General features: G+C 45.7%; 1 protein-coding gene across 2 annotated transcripts in view; it reads left to right on the forward strand.

Moving 5' to 3' along the window:
• The first annotated feature begins 3042 nt into the window (after window positions 1-3042).
• ELK3 (ETS transcription factor ELK3) overlaps window positions 3043-13509 on the forward strand; it is a 69835-nt gene continuing 59368 nt past the window's right edge. For both annotated transcript variants that reach the window (XM_065937153.1, XM_065937159.1), the window contains exon 1: window positions 3043-3373. The gene's annotated coding sequence lies outside the window, so the exon portion shown is untranslated. The remainder of the gene's footprint in view (window positions 3374-13509) is intronic.

Genomic DNA, 13509 nt, shown 5'->3' on the forward strand with positions numbered 1-13509 from the left:
GTTCTTCACTGCTGAGCCACCAGGAAACAGCCAACCCAATCACTTCCCCCCCAACCCCACTGACTTTAAACTTGGCCACATGACTCACTTTCCCTTCTGGGTAGTGAGTTGACCTGAGGGTGTGCTAGTTCTAACCAGAGGTTTTAAGAGGTTCCATGTGTCTTCATCCACTTCTCTTGAGTTCCTGTCCTTCTGGAAAGTCACAAGTCCTGTGTTGAGCCTGTTCCTTCAGCCTGGGTCCAAGAATGAGAAAAACATGAGAAGCAAACCTGAACCCAGGCAACTGAGACCCACTTGTTGTTAGCCACTGGGTGTTGGGGCTGTTTGCTACATACTATTATCCCAGCAAAAGCTGACTCCATAAGGTTTATTTGAGCTGATCCTCCTCCATCCTGCCCCAAGCATCCTCGAACTCATCACACTGATAACTCCAATCTCTGGTAAGATCTGTTCTTTTCAAAGCGGAGAGAGCCTCATTCTCTCTTGGCTGGCAGTCATTCATTACGGGTTCCTGTCATAGAGGGTTTCTGAAGAAATTACTCATCATCCATATAATCCAAACTCTTACCTGTTTTATAACAGAAACATAAAAAGAATGTGATCATACAATACTAGATGCTACATCTTTTGGCTGCTTTTTGATAGTGAGAAGCAAAGCATAGAAAACCAATAGCAGTTGTGAACTAAATGTTCCATGTCTCTCCTAAATTCACATGGAAATGAATAACCCCAAGTGTGATTGTATTGAGAAGCTGGGCCTTTGGGAAGTAATTGGGTTTAACTGAGGTCATGAGGGTGGAGCTCCTGTAATTCGATTAGTGCCCTTTATGATAGGAGACGACAGAGTTTGCTTCCTCTGTCTCCTTCTACACGTGTGTATTGAGAAAAGGCCACGTGGGGACACAAGAGGTGGCCCTCACCAAGAACCAAATCTGCTGGCACCTCGACCTTGGCATTTATTACAGCAGCCTGAGTTAAGGCCTGCTGACACCTCCCTGCACCTTGAGGAAGAGCTGTGTCAGCTCTGAGTTATTCATTTTAAGCAGAAGCTTGGACTAGTGATATGGACAACCTAAAACACCAGGAGAACTTAAGCAGGTCTTCATTTGGTCTGGGAAACTCCAAGACTGCCTGTGAGTATTTCAGAAGTGCCTTAGACAAAGAAGCATTTCTTCAAAACAAAGCCTGATGAAATCATGTAAACCTTCTCTTGCTTACATATTAGGATTCAACAAAGATTTTTTTATGAAGATATATAATTAAAAAGCATGAAAGCCACTAGTTTAAGATACACTCATGCTTTGCTTTGGCATACACTTTGCAGATAACACAGGGTTCTGAATTGTATGTGTGAGATTGTTTCTCCTTGAGAAGGATAGAAAATTAACATTCTCCTGGTCCCCAGCTGGATCATTCAGGGGTACAGAGTGAGCTCTGCTGAGTGATAGAAGCCCACTAGGGATTAAAACAATAATCCCTAAAGTGGAAAATCAACTGTGGAAAATCAGGGGTTGATAAATAACCCTCTTCCCCATGCCCTCTCCTCCTTTACTCTGCTACCTTCCCCCAAGCCCCGAGCTCCTGTTTTCCCACCTCTCTCAGAGGTCTGGCGGGCTTCAGCCCACTTCTCCGTGACCTATCCACGCCAGCCCCAAAGCAGAGGCTGAGGACCTGGACAGTCCGCTGGTCAGGTGCTCTGATTGACACTTGGGGGTGGGACCTGGTGCTAACTAGAGTAACACACAGCCCCGCCCTTAGAAGCCCACACATAGTAAGACTGAGAGATTCATGAGCAAATAACCTTCAGAAAGATGGCAAAAGGAAGAAACAAGTAAGCAAGTGGGGGACTCTTAGAATGCCGCCCTCTGGAAGGCACACAGGCCCTGCCACCGGGATATATGACTTAATCGGTTTGGGTTGTGCATAGAGATCAATAGTGTTCAAAACACTCCCCAGGTGATTCTAACTTTAGCCTGGGCTGAGAACCATCCCAGACCTTTTGAATCAGGAACTTCTGTGGTGCAGTTAAAACCCGCTTTAACAAGCCCCCCACGTGACGCATTCTTCAGTCTGGGAGCCGCGGGTCCGCGCTGCTCGGGAGGGAGAGGCGTGGACGTGGAAGGGGCCAGAAGCCGAGAAGCTGGGGCTGGAGCCCAGGACGGGGTGGGGATCCTTCCCCCGGCCCCCTCCTCCAAGCCTCAGGGCAGCGGGCGGGCTCCCTCCTTAGAGCCTGGCCTGAGCCCTTCGGGGCGGGGGTCCTTGTTGGGGGAATGGCGTGGGGTGGGGTCCAGCTTTGAGGCCACGGAGCCTCCCTCCGAAGCCTCAGTCCCTGGGCCCCTGGTCGCTGCTCATTTCCCCCTGGAGTCCCTGAGCAGGCAGGAGAGGTCGGGCCCGGCGTAGGCCATAGCGAACGGCCAGACAGGGCTCTTCTGGAGAATCCTGGCTTCCAGTTTATGGCTTCTCATCCTTTTCCCCCAAAGTGGGCCCCCTACTCTGAGCGCTGGCTTTTTTTTCCCCTCAGACAAAACCCGCGCCTCCTTTTCTGCACATGCAACAAACATCTCCTCCTTAGCAATCAGGCCCCCACCCACGATCAAAGCAGCCCTTTGGCCCAGAGCACCGAGACCCCACTCCCGACGCCCCTCGGCCCCACCGCTCTCCCATCCCAGCTGACATGAAACAGCGCGTCCAGCCGCCTCCCCACTTTGGGCCTCCGCGTCCAGACCAACCCGGCAGGGCAAGCCCCCACGGCGGGCCCGGCGCGGTCCCCAGCCCGGGGACCCCGCTGGGGGGCGGTTAGAGGGTGGAGAAGAGGGACCCCGGGCCCGGCCGCCACCCAAGGGCAGCCCCCGAGCGCGCCGGGGCAGCTCCTCCGGGTTTCTGGCCGACTCGCCCGGCCCCCCGTGGGGAGGGGCTGCGGCCACTCGGAGTCGCCAGGGGTCCGGAGGCTCCTCCCCGGGGGTGGCCGAGCAGGAAGCGGGGCGCGCGGCGGGCGGGGGCGCGGTGCGGGCCCGGGGCGGCGGAGTATGCGCGGGCCTCGGCGGCCAGCCCCGGCGCACAGCCGCGGCCGGGGCGCGCGGCGCGGGGCGGAAAAGCCTGTTTACACAGACTGCACACCGCCTGGGGAATAATGCAGTAAAGGAAGTGAGCCGGCTCGGCCTGACTGCTCCAACTTCCTGCTCTCACACACACCAGAGGGAAAAAAAAAAAAAGAGGAGCGAGAGAAAGAAAAAAAGGGGGGGAAATCAGGATCTCATTACAAGAGCAACAGACCGTCTGCAGACGCCTGTCAGCATGGAAAGTCGGGGGCTTTCGCCCGGTTCCTCCTAGAAATTCCCCCGAAGAAGGATCTTGAAAGCTCCCCCACATCTGGGTAGGTAGTAGGGTTCGTGCCTGTTGCTCGGACACTTGCAAAGTTTCGTGGGGGTTGGTTTGGGATTTTTTCTTCTTTCCTTTCTTCTGTGTGGTTTGGTGGGGGTGGGGCGGGTGGGCATCGCGTAGGAGGCTGCAGGCCCGGGGGCTGCGGGGAGGCCGCGGGGAGTGGGCGCCGCGGGATGTTTCTGCGCCTGGGTCCGCGCGCCGGCCCCGGGGGCTGCGGCCACCCGGCGCGGGCACACCCCGCCCTGGGCTGCGCTGCGAGCCGGGAGGAGGGGGCGCGCCGGAGGAGCGGGCGACGGTGAGACTTGGGGTCCCCGGGGGGTCGGCGACTGGAGCGGGCTGCGTGCCTGGAGGCTAGACCACCGCTGACCTTCCAGGGGGGCTGGGACTTCCTCGGGGTTGCAGTGGGTACGGATGCTCGGATTCAGGGAGAACAGGGGTGGGGAGGGAAGAGGAGGGCGTGGGGAGCCCAGCGGCGGGGCTGGGGGCCGCGTCCCCTCTGGCTCGGCAGGTGACCCCCGCCCGGGTCGCCGCCCCAGGCGCACGCCTAGCTGGACCTTATAAAGCCGGCAGAGTCATTACTGGACTCGGTCTGGGAGGAGGACCCAGCAGTTTGGGATGGGGCTCTTCAACTTGCAACTGAATGTTGGCCTGTAATGCTACTGTAACTTTAGGGGGTAGGAATCACAATTTTGCAGGGTTAAAAGAAAAATCGCAGGTCTGGATTTTTGTTACGTTTTCTGAACCGAATCATCCTGAGGACAAGCTGCAGTTAGGCGGCGGGTGGGGGTGGGAGAAAGAAATGTTATTTCAGAAACTGCAAAAGGGGCTTTTTAGAAGAAAAAAAAAAAACGAGTGTCGGGAGAGTTTCTGGCTTGTCTGGAAACGGCAAGACTAATTGCCATGCGCTTCCGCTTTGAAACTGGCAGCAGACAGCATCTTGAAAATGACTCACTAGAGGAGCTGACAAAGAAACTGTGGTTTGCTGCTGCTCAGGTTTATGTATTTGTGCTTTTTACAGTTTCCTTTGTAGTGTTCGAGGGGTCACCGCCCCTTCCCCGCCGGCCCCCTCCCACCCTCCCGCTTTTGGAAGCCCTTGGCGGGTCTTTAACTCCCCCAGCGCCCCAGCCGGGAGGTGGGGGACGCCGGGGGAGGCTGGGTTGTTTTTGGAGTTGGCTGGGGAGAGGGTTAAAGGGATTCTGCTGCTGCAGGGGGAAAAAGTTCCCTGAATTTTCCACTGGCTGCTGCAGGAAGAGAGCCCCTTTAGTCATTGCTAAGTAATGTCTGCACACACACCAACTAATCTCATTAGGAGTTTCCGCTGCTCAGCACAGGAGGGGTTTTGTGCAGCCACTGTCAGCCGGGGGAGCCCGGCGCTGAGACCGAGACAAGTTACAGCTTTATTTACTTAGAGGGGCAAGTCGCCCAGCGAACCTTTGCAGGGCAGCATCTTAAACTTTGCAGTCATTTTGGATCTTGGGCTTACAAGGTTTTTCTCTCCTAGCTGTCCGTGTGTGCGCGCGCGCGCGCCTGTGTGTGTGTGTGTGTATGTGAAGTTTCTATTACCCAAGCAGCTCAAACACACCCATCCTCTCTCATCTGTGCTTCAGTTGGAGGGGGAGGGGGGATGCGGCGGAGGTGATGAGAAGCCGAGCGTGTTCCAGGCATCTTATTAATGAGCTCAAATTGATTTCTGAGTCTTATTGGCAAACAAAATGCCCTCTGATCTCTACCCCCCCCCCTGTGACACACTTTTATTTGGGAAAGGTCAGTTATGAGTTTCAGTTTATGGGGGTTATAAAATTACAAATTGTGTTAGGAGGGCTCGCCCGTCAGACAGTTAAGAAGACTGTCCCTAAATGTTTTTAGGGTTTCCAGTAATGATCCTGCCTGCAAAAACCCCTGATGGTCATTCTATGCCAAATATAGCCAAGGCCTTCTGGGCTTTTTTTTTTTTTTTAAACCTTTCAATGTTGGGAATGTGTAGAGTTACTAAAAAGGGTAAATAATTTTAAGGAACCTGATTGGAACTGTTGGGTCTCCTTTATTGACAAGGACATGCTGCTCTCTTGAGGGTTTTTTAAGGTGTCAGTGTTTCTTTTCTGGTGGCAAAGCGTGTCCTGAAAACAGCCCAACCAGGGTGTGAGTCAGGGGACGTGAGTACAGGATGTCCCCAACACCGCACCTGGCACAGAGTAGATGCTCAATAAATCGCTGCATTGAAAGCTGTAAGTAGGATAACAGGACTTAACAATAAATAGATAAGGAAAAAAGCTTTCCAAAGGCAGCATCATTCTGCAGGATCTATCTTAAGGATGAAGGTTGTAAATATTCTCCTCCGTAGACTACATTTCCTTCAAAACAAAAAGGAGGTCAAGTTATTTATTCCGATAAGTTATTATTTGGAATGCATGATGTTCATTTGTATCAGTTCTCAACTAAGAGTAATTTTGCTTCCTAAGGGATATTTGCCAGCATCCAGGAATGGTTTGGTTGTCATAATCAGAGGGGGTACTGCTGGCGTCTACTGAGTAGGGGTTAGGGATGCTGCTGAACATTCAACAATGCCCAGGACAGCCCATCGCAAAGAACTTCCCAACCCAAAATGTCAGGAGTACCCAGATGGAGAAACTCTTGTTTACGTTAATGATGAAGATGATAACTTTCATATGAATTCATTCAACAACTAGGACATATAAAAATCATCACTGCACTTTTCTGTCATGTTGAATAACAAAGTAGGCATGAATTTTCTCTCCCTTTCTGTTTGGTTAGTAGTATGTGTGGAATGATATGTAAATAATGATAGTGTGATGGTGTACCTTTGTGAGCTGAGTTAGTCCCTCTCTGAACCTCACTCACCTGGTACTAATGCCTTCTAGACCAGAATGACAGTAGCCCAGATGGGGGAGAGCAGTGTTTTGTTTTTTTTTTTTCAGCCCTATTTTAATTTTTATGCTTCTAAACATTTCTGAAAGATTTCTCTTATTAAAAAAAAAAAGCTTACTAATTCAAACCTGTATATGTAATATATAATAACTGTAATTGTGAGATCCTATATTGAAATTTATATTTGTAATAACTTTTTAGAACTTGAATCTTTTCCTGAAATCGGTTTTAAAGGGCTTCCAGGCAGTGCATATAAATTAAAATATTCCATTCTTAGCTGTCAGATACTGGATTTGAAGCATCCTGTGCTGCCCAGTTATATGTTTATGAGATTCAGAAAACCAGTATGGTTGCAAAGCATTACCTAAAACCAAACAAACCCAATACACTGGAAAAAAAAAATTAAGGATGTGACTTCCTGGAGTAGAGGTTTTTTTTTTTTTTTTTTGCTTATGATGAATTACTACTTACTAATTAATGGCTCTGCTCCTTTCTAGTCCGAGGGAATGATTCAGCCATCTTTGTGATTTCTAGACCTGGGGTTCCTCATTAAACTTTAAAAGAAACAAGATTCTCTATCCCTTTTGGGTTTGTCCTGACTGTGGGCAGACAGCTTCTGCCCCTAAGGGCCAGTATCTGCACATACAGATGAGCAGTTGTGGCCATTTGAATGAAGGGCTCCATTTCTGGCAGATGTTTCTGTATGTTTAAGGCAAGACTTTTTCATGTTTTATTATTTATCTGTAATTCCCCTTTGCCTTCATAGATTGACGTATTTGAGGTCACATTAGTATAGCAATATTTTCTAAAGGTTAGTTGTTTTTTCTATTATAAAAATATTAATGTGAATTATCTTAGGAAGAGTGAGAAAACCACAAAGAAAAAATAATAAACATCTCCCATAATCCCTGTTAACACTTCGGTGTATTTTTTATTCCAATCTTTTAAAATACACACATACCCACACAATATTTTTAATTGGAGTCACACTATATACTTTCTGTTTTGTAACTTTTTCAGTTAACATATCGTGTAACACAGTTTAATAACTTGTCCTAAGACCAAAATCACCACCCATAGAGCTTGTATTTATTGATCCAATAAATGTGTTGACTCAACAGTGAATTGACATAATTTCTACATGAACTCGTTCAGTGTTTTTGCCTCTGTGGCTCCCAAGTCATGTTCTAAGAATGCAGCCCTCATGAAAGACTGAATTCATATGTGCTGTGAAGTTTGGGATTTTGATGAGCTTCTCTGTGATTTAAGGATGAGTCATGATTTGCAGAAGAATATCAAGATGTAGTAACAGGAAGTCCAGGGTGCTACACATCAAAATAGAATGCTCAGTGATGAAAACAGAGAAACTAGGTTAGACCAGAAATACACCTTGACCTTCTCTAACTATAAAGAAGGGAAGAAGGTGCTTCTTGCACATTGGGTGACTCTTATTCATTAGCGTTTCATTTTATATCAGTAAAGTTTCCGAACTTTGAAGTTGGTATTTTCAGTGAATTTTCAGTCCAAGATTATTATTGCCTGTGACCAATTTGAATTGAGATCATCCAGCTTTTTGGCTGAGACTGTGGCAGTGAGAACGTGAAAATTCTGGTTTTGCCACTTAGGATACAGCCTCAGTAAACCGAATTGTCAGTGTGTGTGTATGTGTGTGTGTACTGTTTAATTGATACACAATTTATAATAATGAGCTATTTTCAGATGTACAACAGTGATTCAATTATGTGTCTTCTTTTTAAGATTCTTTTCCCTTATAAGTTGCTACAAAATATTGAGTGTAATTCCCTCTGCTGTACAGTAGGTCCTTATTGGTTATCTGTTTTATATATAGTATCGTGTATATGTTAATCCCAACCTGCTAATTCATCTCTGCCAAGTCCTCTTCCCCTTCAGTAACCATTAGTTTTTATTTTTCTGTGTCTGGGGTGCACTGTTAACACATCCTATGGGCCTTCAAAAATGGTAGATCATTCAGTCTTTTATGTAGAAATTTGACTCCTCATCATCCCTACCCACAACCAAAATGAAAATGGTTTTCATCCATTACTGGAAACTCAAATATATGTCAGCAATTTAAAAATAAACTTTGAATTGACCGTTTCAATAAGTTGTAATTTGGTTGACTTGCCACTAGGAATTACTCACAGACCACTTTGTGTGTTTTAATTTACAGTTGCTGGAAAGTTATTATTAAATTAGGAATTAAATGGGATTATTTTATAATTGGCTGTGAGATTTACTTGCATATTTTTAAAGAAATTAAGATGATGGTTATGCTAATAGATTCTGATTTGAATTGGATTAAAATAAATTTACTTATATACATGCTCTAAAAAGAAGTTCCAAAGCACATAGCATCCCAAGTATTTTCAAAGTTACCATATCTAAGGACAGTTCCTAATTTTCCAAGTATAAATATGGGAGTGATGAGACTGTCTGGTGAGGTTAGGGGTCATTTACTCCAAAAGTAGAATGAATCGGAGACTCTTTGTGTCTTTTTATTTCTTTCACTGATGTATAATTTACGTACATGAAATTGCACAGATCTGAAGTGTTATAGCATACACCTATGTAATCCCCATCCCGTACCTCCAAGGAGAGAAATTTCTATCATCTAGAAACATCCCCTGGTTATTTTTTTTATTATATTATGGCAATTTCATGATTCTACCATGTTACTAAACCTCAGAACACCAGGGTAAAATACTGTAGTATTTTTATTTGATCTGCTTGGTTAAAAATAAATTGTCAGAATGTGTGGATTTCCTCATCATCCTGTAAAGAGGAAAAGAAAGTTCCTTCACTATTTAGTATCACTTTTGCTTATCAACAGTCATATGTATGTTGGGGGAAAAAGCAGATTCTCTTAAAACAAGTTGGGTTTAGAGGCTAGCTGACTTGATCTCCCTGGACCAAGGTTTTCCTGGTCAGAGGGTAGAGTGGCTGGAGAGTTAGATCCAAAGTCCTATTTGAGTTGGTCTTTTTTTTTTTTTTTAAGAATAGAGAACTTGAATTCTTCCAGGAGTTGTGAAAGTGTAAAGTGAATGTTTGCTGTCATCCCCCGAAAGCTGACTTTGAGAGACAGGCAGCAAGTTTTTGAAACTATTTGATGGTGGAAAAAGGGGCTCCCCATAAGCTTCCCTTCAATCCCATTTCTGCCCCTTGTTGAATCAGGATGACCTGAGGGACGGTGCCAAGCTCCCTTTTCCCCTCCTCCTGAGGTTTGTGACAGGCACCCCTTGTTTCTAAAGAGCACGACTGCCTCATTCTTGGGGACACCAGCGACCGTCTCCAGCTTGGGTACTGAGTAGCTCAGATAAGATTTTGATCGCCAAGTTGGGTCCCTGCTCTTTCCTCCTGATCATATCTGAAAATCCTCCCCCCGCTGAATCTGAGGGGCTCCACATTTCCCCTCAGCCCCTCGGTCTCTTCCCTGCCCACACGCTAGAGCAGTCCTGCAAACCCAGCTCCTATCCTGTGGCTCCTCTGCTCACGATCTCCCAGTGGCTGCAGCTGGGATACAGACCAAAACTCTCTAATGTAAGCGACATGCTGTGCTTTGGGCCAACTCCACTGGCCTTTCCTCAAGTCCTCAAACGTGTGACATGCCCTCTGGCCCCTGGGCCCTTCCAAATGCCCTTCTCTCTTCTGGGAATCCCCTCCTGGTCCTGTGTTCTCATCAGTTTCTCTCACTCCACTTTTGAGCCAGCACGTGGTCATCTGTCAGGTCGCAGCTCAGCCATCCCTTCCCCAGGGAGACCTCTCCCAGTTCTCCAGACCAGATCCCCCCCATCTTCCATCCCTGGCCTTTAGAGCCCTGCCACCAGCTCTACTTGCAGTTTCCTTTTACCTGAATTCTTCCTCTGCAGATTCTTGCTATCCAAGCACAGGTACCAAACAGTTTCAGATGTTTACTTCTGGAGATAGGGTTGGTGTTCCTCATTATTCATTAATACTGCTTATCCAAAACTCAGGAACCATGTAGATTTGATAGCTGGCTACCTCTTGTTATCTGAAGTCACCATCCAAACCCTGAAATTCATTAGATTCGGAAACTGAGGGATATCTGCACATGGATGTATCAAGATGTATTGCTCATCAGTCTTGCCCAGCAGTCTAAGCTCCCACTGGGCCTCATCTTTTCTTATCCTTGTATTTATTCCAGCCCTTTGTACAATATGTGACATTCATTGAATTAAAAGCAATCTGAAGAGGAAAGATTTTGTCAGTATGGCTCTTCTCCCCCCATTTTGCCAGTGAACTTGATATAGCTATTGATATTGCTATTCCTAAATCCGGCTCTTTCTTAGACAGTAAGTTATTTGAATTAATAAGAGGCATATCTCTTGGTTAAATCAAAGAGACAGCTAAGAAGGTCCTCTATAGAGGATATATAATTGTCCAGAGTTTTTGTCCAGATTTGCAGCAAAAGTGAATTTATAGAGATCAGGTTAGTATGTTACCATCTGAGGGGACAGACTTTAGCTCTGTTGTTGATATCGGTGTTAGAGTTGGTTAACAGGTAATTTAAAGGATAGTACAGCTTGAAAGAATCTCAATGTAAAGTTCTTTCCATATTAAAATGAATCATTCTATAGCAATCATCATAGTCCTTTATTGAGACTCAGTTGACCAAATTTCCATAGGTTCCTTGGGCTGAGTTCCATAACACTCACTGTTAAAGGTGCTTCTTCACTTATACTAAAACCTTTGTGTAGCTTTTGTTTATAACTTCTTATAATAAGTGACATTTCTGATTGAGTTTTAAAATAATAATATTGCCTGTGTGATGATGAAAGGATGAATAATTAAATACCTAAATTGTTTTCAGTTGAGGGCTAGATCTGCTAATTTCAGCTGGGTTCTGCTGAGGAGTGGTTTGTTGATAGTCAAACCTTGATTAATCAGAAGGTGTAATTAAGCAATATTTTTTTTCTCCCTGCAGTTAATTGTCAGAAGAGAGAGATTATGACAACTACCACAATAAAACAAGCCCTAGAATTTATTCCGGGATGTGCTTCTTCGTGACTGCAGGGTCTCTCTGTAGGAATTAGCTGCAGGAATTCTTAGATGTTTACACCTGTAGGTCCTTGTCGTTGTCAGAATGGTGACATGAGCGCCCGGGAGAATCAGAATGTTCTGTTAGGCAAACAAAAAAGGCTGTAGATGTGAGAACAGCTTCCCAACACTAACAGTTAAGGATGTGTCTCTGGTTAATACTCGATGAACTGGAGAGGTAACCTCCTCAGTACCGTTTACTGGAGCACTGTGTGTGCGTGTGTGTGTGTGCACGCGCGTGTGCACGTGCCTCCGTAGTTGGAGCTACAAGAGGGATGCATGAGTCTAAGAGAATGTGACTGGTCTCAGTTTTTGCTCCTTTTCCACAGTCCCTCTGCTCATGGAGTATTCAAGCCCCAGTTCTATACAGAGGATTGGCATGAGGGAAAGTTTGCCAGACCTCTTCATCCCATCCCAAAGAATCATTACTTCACTGTGAGAACTCAGAAGAGCTTGGATTTTTGATATAATTTTCAGGAGCAAAGAAAGCCCAGGTACATCATAATTTCAGCAAGCCCCATATAGAACATACAGGAAGGGACCAAACCACTTAGCATCATTTGAAGACTATGTGGATACAGCTCCTTGGTCTTTTCTGTATGGTCTTACATTTGAAATCCTCTGGATTCTAGACTTCATGAGTGTTGTGGGGAAGCTATTTTTGCTAATGTTCCTGCCTGTTTTTCAAACTCCAGATACGGATCATTTAGACCAGAAGGTGTTGGGTAGTAGAGCATTGCTAGGTTTTTTTTTTTCTCTTAGAAGCATTTTAGGACAAACATCTCCAGATTCTCCCAGTGATATTCTGAGTCAGGGTTGGAAGTGATTAAACCCCAGGTGGAGAGAGAGAGATGTTGTCCCATGGTGCTGAGTCTTTAGAGGAGGGAAGACTGCCTGTTGGTGAGCCCACTCCATCTTTGATAGTCGAGGCAAAGCCAGAAGCATGGCCCAGCCAGCCATTCGGCATGCCTGACTTTGCTTCATTCACTTCTTTAGGTTCTTTAGCATTGATTCTCAATTCTGCATTTGTGATCCTTGGATGCACTGAGTAATTTTGAAGAGTGTTAAACAATTTCCTAAGGTGAATTACTTTCATTCCAGAAGTATATTGCTATTAAAAGATGTCTTGAATCAAACCGAGTGACCCAAAAGTACTGGGGCTCCCAGAAGGTCAGCATCACTGCTCCCCAGAGTTTTGCTCTGCTTTGATTTAAATCAGAACTGAACCACAAGAACAGCACCCTCCTCCAGGCTTTGCCACATCCTTTGTTTTTTTTTTTTAACCTAAATATTGTACGTGCTGTGTGTGCTCAGTCACTTCAGTCGTGTCCGACTCTTTGCGACCCTGTGGACTGTAGCCTGCCAAGCTCCTCTGTCCATGGGATTCTTCAGGCAACAGTATTGGAGTGGGTTGCTGTGCCTCCTCCAGGGAATCTTTCCAACCCTGGGATTGAACCCAAGTCTCCTGTATCTCCTGTATTGCAGGCGGATTCTTTACCCACTGAGCCACCTAGATGTTAAACCTACCAATTTGTCTTTAGGAAAACAGACACTCTCAGACCTTGATGGAGAAGACTGTATATGTACCAAATGATTCAAATACAGAAAGGGTGATTTTCTTTAGCAAACGGAAAAGATCATTGAAGTTGAAGCTGGCATTTATTTTGTGCAATTAATATATTTGTGTGGAAGAGTTGCTGGAAGAGTAAGCAGAGGAACAAGTCATATGTGACATGTAAGAAAAGGGCTAAACCGACTTGGTGGATGGCGGATTCCCGCATGGGAATTAAGGGAGTGAGGACGCTTCGGGCTCGCTGATGTTGGGTGCTGCTGCACCGACCACCGCTCTTTCCTGTTGGATGCTTTTGTTGGTTTCTTGAAGGAAACGTGTGACGGCAGCCGGACACGAATGAATGAACTCTCAGTCTTCCACTTGATGACAGTTTCAGTGTTATTTTGTCCATTTTTCATTGCAGTCTGGGGGTTAATAAATGCATTTTAAGTATAACGCCCTGGAGAAGATTAGTTTTGAAATCACTCATTATCTGTTTTTGCAACTTAAAAAAAAAAATACAAGTAATTATGCTCAACAGAAACACCAAGATATTTTAAATGTGTTCCACTTTCTACAGTTTATCTACAAGTCGGCTAGATTTTTTAAATGGA

This window comes from Muntiacus reevesi, chromosome 1 (assembly GCF_963930625.1).
Source record: "Muntiacus reevesi chromosome 1, mMunRee1.1, whole genome shotgun sequence".
Taxonomy (NCBI): Eukaryota; Metazoa; Chordata; class Mammalia; order Artiodactyla; family Cervidae; genus Muntiacus; species Muntiacus reevesi.